Here is a 10,892-nt window from a genome sequence, read left to right on the forward strand (position 1 = left end):
AGACTAATGGGTTATACCAATAAATCGGGAGAAACAAAGCATCAACTGGCATGGTGGTAAGGAGGTTGTAACCATTTGAAACTACTCGCCCCGGTGTCAAGCGCTTGGAAGAACTAATTAACTCAAGAAGCGTGCAATTGTGAACACAGCCACGGCCGGGTACTTAATCATAGACATCTGAGATTGCAAGCCAGTTCTAGGGAATTCGGACAACAGTCAGGACGTACGTCACGGAACAGATTCCAGAGAGATTTGCGCCATTAAAAAACGTGAGCGATTGTCATCATGCTAATTAAATTTCACAAAATGGTTTACTTTAATTTTATAAATTTGTTCTTCACTAGATGATTGGGGAGAACTGGCGCCCTACATAATCAAGCAAGATTAATATTTGAGATGTGAAACTTATCCTTTTAATTTTACTACCCGCAGATTAACATTTTAGTATTGTGCATTCGCATCACTAGTCAGATTTTGTTTAACGATCTGAACATGCCCTGATCTTAATAATGAACGTAGAGTCTCTTGCTATTTAAGATGATATTAATGTAATTTAATAGAGGAGTATTTTGACAATTAAACTCAATAAATTCTGTTCTTAGCATCCACGCAATTCTTTGATTTCTGATTCCCTTATTTAATATTGTGCAACACATGAGTTTTATGTTTACACACTTTTCAGAAATTACACACCAATAAATCTCGGTACATTTGGCCTCCCAACGTGGTTTAAACCTAGTGATGTGTTATTTTGTGGGTAGGATGTAAATTTGTGCTCAACGTTTTTTAGTGTAGTTAAAAGTCTCAAGTGTTAATCTTGCTAATTTGTGAATTTATGATGACAGTCGCTCGCGGTTTTGATGCTCTGTGGATCTGTTTCGTGATGATTTTCCATAATTTTATTAAATAATCATTTTACAAAGTTTATATATTTGAGTGTCCCCTCTAGAACTCTAGCGCTCTGCGTTTTTCACTGTTTATTGACTTACAGTACGCTGTAGTCAATTTTTTTTTTTTGGTACGAGGCAAGATTATTGTCGTCGTGTATATTTGGTACATGTGCTAATTATTTATTTCATACCTACATAGCATAGTTTCTTCACGTCATGTCGGAACCGCAAATTGTTACGAGGAGTCAGGCCAAGATTCAGGATTCTGTGACAATGCTGAATAAAAATGAAGCTTCGCCGGAGGGACAGGCGGAAACGCAATCCTCTTCCTGCAAGTCATTCCCCGTGCACAAATGGAATCTGGTTTTTGACGGATCCACATGCGTACGCAATTTCATAGAACGTGTAGAAGAACTAGCAGATTCTCGTGGTGTAAGTACCAATGATCTATTTTCTAGCGCGATTGAATTTTTCACAGGCGATGCTTTGAACTGGTTCAGGGTGAACCGTTTTACTTTTAATTCATGGTCAGAGATTGTTGCGGGTTTGAAGGAGGAGTTCTAACTCTTGGACCATGAGAAACGTCTAGTAGCTCAGTTAAGAACTACATGTCAAAAACCCAAAGAAAACCTGGGTTCATTCATAACTACAGTCTTACTATTGAATAATCGCCTCTCTAAGAAATTGCCGGAAGAGGAAATATTAGAAATTCTAATTGTAACATGTTGCCAAGATACATACATAAACTTTCTCTTACAGAGGTGACTAATATTACTGCTCTAAAAAAATTTGGAAAAATGATAGAATTGGCAGATAGTCGAACGGATTCTAGAAACCATCCTGCAAATTCAAATTCTTACAATTCCAAAGCCAATAATTCTGCCAACAATACTCCATCTAATATTAATAACAGGGAGGCTTCTCGCAATAATAACAATTATAATCCTAATGTCAAAAGAAATCAAAGGTATTTTTATAACAACAATCAAAGCGCTCAAAATGTGAATTTCAGAGAACCAGTGAGATGTTTCCGCTGTGGTCAACCTGGTGTAAAGGCTCCTGACTGCAGATGCAAGAACCGAAAAAACTAGCAGCCCGGGTTACCTGTGCAGTGGGCGAGGAGACGTCTTCATCTACTGTGCCGTGTGACCCGGAGTGGTCTAATTGGCTTGCTGTCGTGGAGAAATTCTACCAGAACCTTAGAACGTCAAAGGCGGAGAGAGCGGGTAACAATGATGGCCGTCCTCACATATCATTTCAGGTTCTAAATACTACATTTTCTGGTTTGCTAGATTCAGGTTCTCACCTGTCTATTTTGGGAAATAACTTTCACACACATTTTGTGAGATTAGGATTTAATTTGGCGATTTTAAAAGAAAAATTTTCTCTAACTTCTGCGACAGGTCACTCAGTACAATGTACACAACAGATAACAGTTCCGGTGCTGTATAAAAACGTTGTCAAATATTTCACTTTTGTAGTTATGCCTGAGATCACTTCAAATGTAATTCTAGGTATAGACTTTTGGAAACATTTTAATATTTGTCCGGAAATTTGCAAATATATATCTCCACGGGAATCAAAATCTGAGCCGAAATCAGTCACAGAGATAAAAGGATTAGAAAACAGCTTAAATTTATCGAATAGACAGAAGCATGAGCTTAAATGCGTTATAGACGAATTTAAAGATATCTCGGGAGACAGGTTAGGTAAAACCGATTTAGAATATCACGTCATTGACACAGGTGATGCTCAACCGGTAAAACAAAGATATTACCCAGTTTCACCACACTTGTTACCGGCGGTACATAAAGAATTAGATAGAATGTTAGAGTTAGGAGTCGTGGAACCAAGTCATAGTGCGTGGAACAGTCCGATATTACTTGTTCCCAATAAGGATGGGTCATTTAGGTTATGTTTGGACAGTAGAACTTTAAACTCGCTGTCGAAAAAAGACAGTTTTCCTATTCCTTATGTTTCAAGCATACTAGATTCCTTAGGCGGTGCTAAATACCTGTCTACTATTGACTTGACAGCAGCTTTCTGGCAAATTCCTTTGGAGGAAAACTCTAAAGAGAAGACGGCTTTTACTGTTCCGAAACGAGGATTATTTCATTTTGCTAGAATGCCATTCGGTCTTCATGGGGCGAGCTCTAGAATGATGCGCTTAATGGATAAAATATTTGGACCTGAATTTGAGGGCAAAGTATTTTATTACTTAGATGATATAATAATTATAAGCACTTCATTTGAGGAACACATGTCTCTTTTGAGGAAAGTTCGACAAAAACTTTCTGATGCGGGTCTAACTATCAATATGGACAAATCTGTTTTTTGTAGAGACTCGTTAAAGTTTCTGGGTTATGTCGTCGATAGTCAAGGTTTAAGAACCGATCCAGATAAAGTTAAAGCCATAGTGGATTTTCCTATACCGAAGTCGCAAAAAAAGCTTAAGACGTTTTATAGGCATATTATCTTGGTATAAAAGGTTTATTTGTAACTTTTCCATAATAGCAGCTCCGTTGCATAATTTAACAAGAAAAGAATTTACGGGAAACAAATTTAAATGGAACAGTCAGGCAGATATAGCTTTTAAAAAACTTAAAAATATTTTAGTGAGCGCACCTGTTTTAGCTTGTCCTAACTTTGAAAAACCTTTCATCATATCATGCGACGCATCTAACACCGGGATAGGGGCGGTCCTGACGCAGGTAGACGATTCGGGTAGAGAACACCCTATATCATTTATTAGTAGGTCTCTGAGTGCTCAAGAGAGAAATCATTCAACTACAGAGAAAGAGCTAAATGCAATGATTTTTGCTCTGGAAAAATTTAGGGCTTACATAGAAGGTTCTGTCATACCGGTTAAAATAATAACAGATCATTACAGTCTAAAATGGTTAGTGAATATTAAATCTCCTACAGGCAGATTAGCAAGATGGGCTGTCAGGTTACAGCAATTAAATTTTATTATAGAACACCGTAAAGGAAAAGATAATATAGTGCCTGACGCATTATCACGTGATCCTGTAGAATTAGCTGTAGTAGGACAAACTACACCAACCAAAGAATCGTGGTACGATAAAATGTGTAGAAATGTTCTAGCTTTTCCAGATAAATTTCATGCTTGGAAAGTTGATAATGGAGTATTGTACAAACACATACAGAGTATGGAAGCGCTACACAGAGTGTATGACTGGAAAGAAGTGGTACCTAAAGAGTCTAGGAAAGATATAATAACGCAATATCATGTACCTCCTTCGTGTGCTCATTTTGGTATTATGAAGACTTTGAATAGAATTAGTCAGAAGTATTACTGGCCCAAGATGGCGGTCGACGTAAAATCATTCATTAGCAAGTGTCACACTTGCTTGGGTCATAAGAGTACGAATCAGTTACCACCAGGTCTAATGGGTGATCCCAAATTGGTTCAACGTCCTTGGCAAATGATTGCCACAGATTTATTAGGTCCTTTCCCCAGCTCCTACAAAAAGGGCTATACATATTTGTTAGTAATCTCTGACTTCTTTACAAAATACTCTAAACTTTTCCCATTAAGAAAAGCTACTGGAAAGAATATTGTTGAGATCATGGAAAATGAGATATTTTACAAGTTTGGGGTGCCTGATACAATAATTCTGGATAATGGTCCCCAATATATTTCAAAAGACATGAAAGCGTTAGTTAGCAAGTTTCATATAAGACACCTATTTTACAACTGTAGATACCATCCGCAAAATAATCCGGTTGAAAGGATTAACAGAGTGTTAGTGTCTGCTATTAGCTCGTACGTCGGTGGTGATCATCGGAGATGGGCAGATTGTCTACATGAAATTGAACTCGCTATTAACACGGCAGTACATGAGGTAACCGGATATACTCCCTTTTTCTTGAACTTTGGTAGGGAAATTATTATTTCAGGAAACGACTACAAGTCTTCAGACTTCAACCCCGAAGATATCAGATTTGCCGCACGGGATTCTTGGGCTTCGGATTTGGACGAATTGAACGATATTTTTTCACAGGTTCGTACGTCTCTAAGGCAGTCGTATGAAAAGAACAAAACTCAGTATAATCTACGTCGTAGGGACATACAATATGAAATTGGTGACATCGTTTGGCGCCGATCGTTTGTTCTTTCAGACGCTAGTAAGTATTTTTCAGCAAAATTAGCTCCCAAGTTTATTCGCAGCAAAGTCATTAAGAAATTGTCTCCAGTTGCTTACATTTTAGCTGATTTAAATGGAAAACCTGTGGGAACCTTTCACATTAAGGATATAATCAAACATGAAATCTCAGATTAACGTCGTGTAGGTCAGGAGGGTATTTTAATTATTTTATATACTTTTGTTTCCATTATGCGCAATAGTGGAAGCGATTAAAAGATTCCATTTAACGTGAGAGCATGACTAAAACTTATGTTCTCACATTGAATGCAATTTTATATTTGTTTATGATGTTATCTTGTTTGTCCGTGTCCAGGTATTACTAATATATGTATTTTGCTATTTTTATACTTGTTCAGTGTGCAAGGGTGACCTACCCTTACCCTTACGCATTGAATGTGTGCATATGAATGTACATAAAACTAAATTTTGTAAATTTATATATTCAAGTCATCAAATATTGATTAAGTTTGGATGTGTGTGAGTACATTGTATATCCGTTTGGGATTTTGATGATTTTCATATGTACTTTTATCATATTCATTTTGAAATGGTTATGTAATTAACTGTTTTCAAGATGCGCTTGCTAGTCCGGAATGGTGGGCGTATCTTCAAGATAGTTTATAGTAGAATACGGTTGGGTTTTGTGTTTCGTTGTCTTGTTCTGTTTCTTTGTCTTGTTCTGTTTCATTATGCTATTATTAATAAGTTTTTTATGCCCTTTGGGGATGTTACATACTATAAGCTGGAGAAATATTGCATTTTCAATTGCATGTGGTACAATACCGTGCCTATATTTATCAAATTATTAATGTTAATTTGGGTTATCCCATTCATTAATCTATAGTATCAAATGAGTATGTTAGTAGTAATCACCATTGACAAATATCTGAGATGGGAAGAACACATTAACTCAACTGCCTCAAAAGTCAGAAAACTTACCCACCTCTTTATGACCATCAGAAATATTCTCTCTGTAAAAGATATGAAATCAATATACTATGCCATGTGTAATTCTTTACTCGAATATGCATCCCTAGGTTGGGGTGGCTGTGCCAAAACAATATTAGACTCCCTGGTTAAAGCACAGAAATCACTACTAAGAGTCATCCTCAAAAAACCATTCAGGTACCCCAGTGATGCATTATTCACGGAAATAAAAGTTCTCGATGTTAGACAACTGTATATTAGAAAGATTATATTACTTGCACAAAAACAACGTCAGCACTTCCCTTCCATCGACCACCTTCACGACACCCGACTTTCAAGGAATAATCCAATAGTTCCAATAAAAACCACGACGTCCCTTGGGCAACGGCAATTCTCGTACTTAGGACCTAAATTATTTAATATCATTCCTAATGCTTGGAAAACGAAAAGTACAAATGTTTTGCGCAAATTGGTCAACGACTGGCTCCTTGATTTAGGGAGGGTAAAAAGTGAAGATATGTTGATCAATAGATAATCTCATTATAAAAAAATTATAAAAAATATATATGTTCATTATTGTCAAAACACTGATACATAATTTTTTAAAGTACATACAATACAAAAACACATATTTATCACCTCTGAACACAATTCTCAATGCTGTATTAATTTGTACTTTATTTATCAATAATATAATAATAATAAATTCTTTATTCCAGGATGTGGGGAGGTTAGTGCAATCCCACACATCCCATAGAGGATATAAGTACAGATAGTATTTACATATAGTAAAATAAATAAAAAGGGATTAAAAATTAAATTAAAGATGAAATTAAACCAGAGAGACACGGGAATCCATCGGATCTAAGATTGTGGGAGCAAGTATCTTTCTCCAATGGTCTTCAATGCTCGATCCTGAAGTCAGACGGGATTCTATGATTAGAATGTTTCTGGAATGGTTTATCCTTCCCCTCAGTCCTGCAATCCTTGTTCTTAACAGAGCTGCAAATCCTGGAACTCGCCCTTCTGTAAACATAGAGGAGGCACTGCAGTGCCTGGGGAGTCCGAACATCAATCGGTAAGCGTTGTTATATTGCACCCGAAGCCTTTCCATTGTTCTTTTCTTGAAATTAGCCCAAAGCTTGCATGTGTACAGGGTGGTGCAAAATGCTATGAAGAGCGTCCTTTTCACTCGTGGACTACAGAGCCCAAATCTTCTACTGAGCATGTTACATTTTATACTCAGTACACGCCTCTGCCTGTCAATATCTTCATCATCCGTTAACTTGTTGTTGATGACATGTCCTAGATATTTTGTGGTTTCTACTGTTTTCAGAATCTCACCATTCAAAAAGACAGGGGGAATGTTTTTTGGGCCTTCCCCGTGTTTTATGACCAACAGTGCTGTTTTTTTCGCATTATAGATCATGTTGGTTTCGTGAGCAAATTCTTCACATATTTTCAGGAGAATTCTCAATCCCCGTATTGACGGTGCCATCAGAACCATATCATCTGCGTAGCTCATATTATTAGCACATAGACCTCCAATGTGGCAGCCCACCCCAGCATTGTTTAATCTGTGGGTTAATTCGTCCATGTATAGGTTAAACAGTACTGGGGACATACATCCTCCAATACATCATCCTCAATGCTATCGATTATTTTCTAATCATCCAACTATATTATAAACTTATAAACTACCCTTCCCATTTTTTCTACCTTACAACTCCTGTGGTGATCTGTCTTTTTATTACTACTATCTGGCTGATATTTACTTTACCGGTTTTGTTTTATAAATTGTACTAAATTGTAATATGAACTAAACTTGTCAATTTGACTGGCCTAAAACAGGATCCATTCCTAGTTGGCTAGTCAAAGTTTCCGCATGTTTTATTGTATGATTTTTATGTGAAATAAATTTATTATTATTATTATTATTATATTCCTTGCAGGATCTGCTGGATATTGGTTACAATTTTCTTATAATAGATTTAATGATTTATAGTTAGTACTATTTATTATGTTGCTTTGAGTTAGAAGGCAAACCGAAGAGTTCATTCAGAATCTTTGGCATCGGGTTACTATTTTCATCACATGATAGCAATCAGATGCTTAGAATATCTATTTAGTAACTTTAGGAAGTTATGAAACCCAGCCAACGGTTTTCTATGTAATTTCTTTTGGTAGTGCTTATTTTATCCATTTGGGTTTTTTTTTTCTTTTTTTGGATTCACATATTATGTTGTTTTTCATCCTTACAAATTAGAATAAAAATAAATATAAATTAATTAAATAGAGAGATTTGAAATCCTCAACACAAAAAAATGCATGTGGCATATGCCAACGTCGGTTTACTTTTAATTTTATTTTAAAGATAATAAAGCTTCCTTCTTCGGGTTGCGGGGGCCATGCTTGAGCTCGGAATGACCTCAACAAGTCGAACTAGCATTCGATAATTCAATCAATACCTTGTTCTTGATCGAATCATGGAATGTTAATGGGTTCTTTATTCTTAGAGATTTACAAAATAGAATAAGAATAATTCAATTTTACTGCTAATTTCATCATCGGATTACATTTTAACTGAAAATTTAAATTTTGATTTATACTATACTACATTGGGGTATTACAGAATTTGTTTATTCACAAGCTAATTTATTTCTCAAATTTTATCAATATCAAAGACAAAACTTATTTTCACTCAGATCTATGGGAAGGATAATTATGTTCATCTTCATATAGAAATCTTAATATCTATTTCACAGTTAAAGCTTAAATTTTTAAACTTTGAAATAACTTGTTAGTAAAATTATAATAAAATTTATTTATAAAGATATTTAAAATATCATTCTATTTTAGAGGAGTGACATCTAGGTGGGCTGTTTCGAAACTTCAATTTATAACTTTATAACTAAACATTCAGTTCTAACTTAAATTTTTTTTCTAATTTTCATCAGTAAACCATTTCATAGTTTAGCTTAGTCTTCGCAACATCAAGAATTAACATCAATGTTAAATCGCAATCATCACTACAAATTCAAGACCTTAACATATACTGCCCGGTGGAATTCATTGCTGCTTTTGGCCAAAACAATTACAATCTACATGGAAGGAAGAACTTCAAATTCATATGGACATCTTTACATAAAATGGACCTGTCATCTGCACTGGACAATATCAAGAAGACTATCAAAATTGAACTTCAACTTTCTTCTTCTACATTGATCTTCGGCTTTCATCTGTATACTCTTTGGATGCTCATCCCAGCAGTTTCAAAATTCATCATGGCCAGATTAGGAGGAGGAGTTTCGCCTTCATACAATCACCAAACAAACCTCTAAGCTGATAATCACCACTTCTGCCTTCAAGACCCTGTACTTGACCTTCATATTGGATATAAATTTCCTGGTTTCAAGGATACATTCTGAAATCAATTGTTCCAGAGCATATCATCTATTGGCATGATCAGGAAGCTTCCTGTCTTGAAATGTGTAAAAGCGCAAGGAGGGCCTCAAATTTCCTTTGGAAAATTTTTTGAAGGGAAGGGAGTAATGTAACGATTTGAAACTACTCGCCCCGGTGTCAAGCGCTTGGAAGAACTAATTAACTCAAGAAGCGTGCAATTGTGAACACAGCCACGGCCGGGTACTTAATCATAGACATCTGAGATTGCAAGCCAGTTCTAGGGAATTCGGACATCAGCAGGGGCATTTAACTAAGCTTTGGCCTCGAAACTCATTTGAAACCGCCACGCCCACCTCAAAATTCTTATAGAAAACGAATAATATGGCTAAAAGCTCAGATCTCATTGGTGAGAACAGAAGGATTGGTTTGATCTCTCGCTCTCTACCATAATGACTCGTGTAACAGAAAGAGATGACGGAATTTTGACAGTTTCAAATCATTCAAACAAAATGACAGTGGTTTATTTATACACGCGGGTTGTCATTTTCTGCCGAAATACTATCATTTCCGTCGAAAATATTGCGTGTTAATGTTGTTCGTGATAAAAATACAATATAAGCCAGTATAGTGTTAGCGAGTTACAAACATATTATATTCAACCTACCTACGTAAGTTCAAGTTTAAAGTGAATTAACAGTTTTAGGTTATTCGTTCGGTTTTTTGAACAATGCTTCATACTTGACATTATGTCTTCCTCCACAACGTATAAATGTTATTTATTATATCGATAAACTTATTCATGTTATTGATTAGTGTTATCCTGTATTATCTTATTGTTTTGGTGAAATTAAAGATTTTTTAACATATGTAACCATGAGTTCATGAGGCTGAAAAATGTCGGAATTCTTCGTCATACTGTCGGACAATCATGTTTTGGAAATTTTCTTCAGTGTTTTTGCAAATTTCTTGTCATTTTGGGTTTCTTCTTCTCAGATTTACAAGTTTCATCTCAAGGAAATGCACTGTAAAAGTTTATTTTCTTAGTCAGGCCCTTGGAAAACATTTCGACATTTTTCTGCTTCAAGGACATTTTTATTTTTAAAATATTTTTTTTGGGCTAGTGAATGAATGGAGTAGGCCGAGAGCAATTATATTGTCTATGGTTGCATCTTACTTTTAGATGACCTTGAGTTTTTTCTATCTTGTCTACTGCTCTTTTCCGCACGGTAGGTACTGCTTGTATATCTGTGGTTAAGTACTGTATAATTCTGTTGTATACAAAAAGCCCGAAGATATCGATCTAGAGAGTGGTATATTTATGGACATCAGTCAGGACGCGCGTCACGGAACGGATTCCAGAGAGATTTGCGCCATCAAAAACGTGAGCGATTGTCATCATGCTAATTAGATTTCACAAAATGGTTTACTTTAATTTTATAAATTTGTTCTTCACAAGATGATTGGGAAGAGCTGGCGCCCTATATAATCAAGCAAGATTAAT

The sequence above is a fragment of the Hesperophylax consimilis genome, chromosome 20, assembly GCF_061612785.1.
Source record: "Hesperophylax consimilis isolate HC1 chromosome 20, BYU_Hcon_1.0, whole genome shotgun sequence".
Lineage (NCBI taxonomy): Eukaryota > Metazoa > Arthropoda > Insecta > Trichoptera > Limnephilidae > Hesperophylax > Hesperophylax consimilis.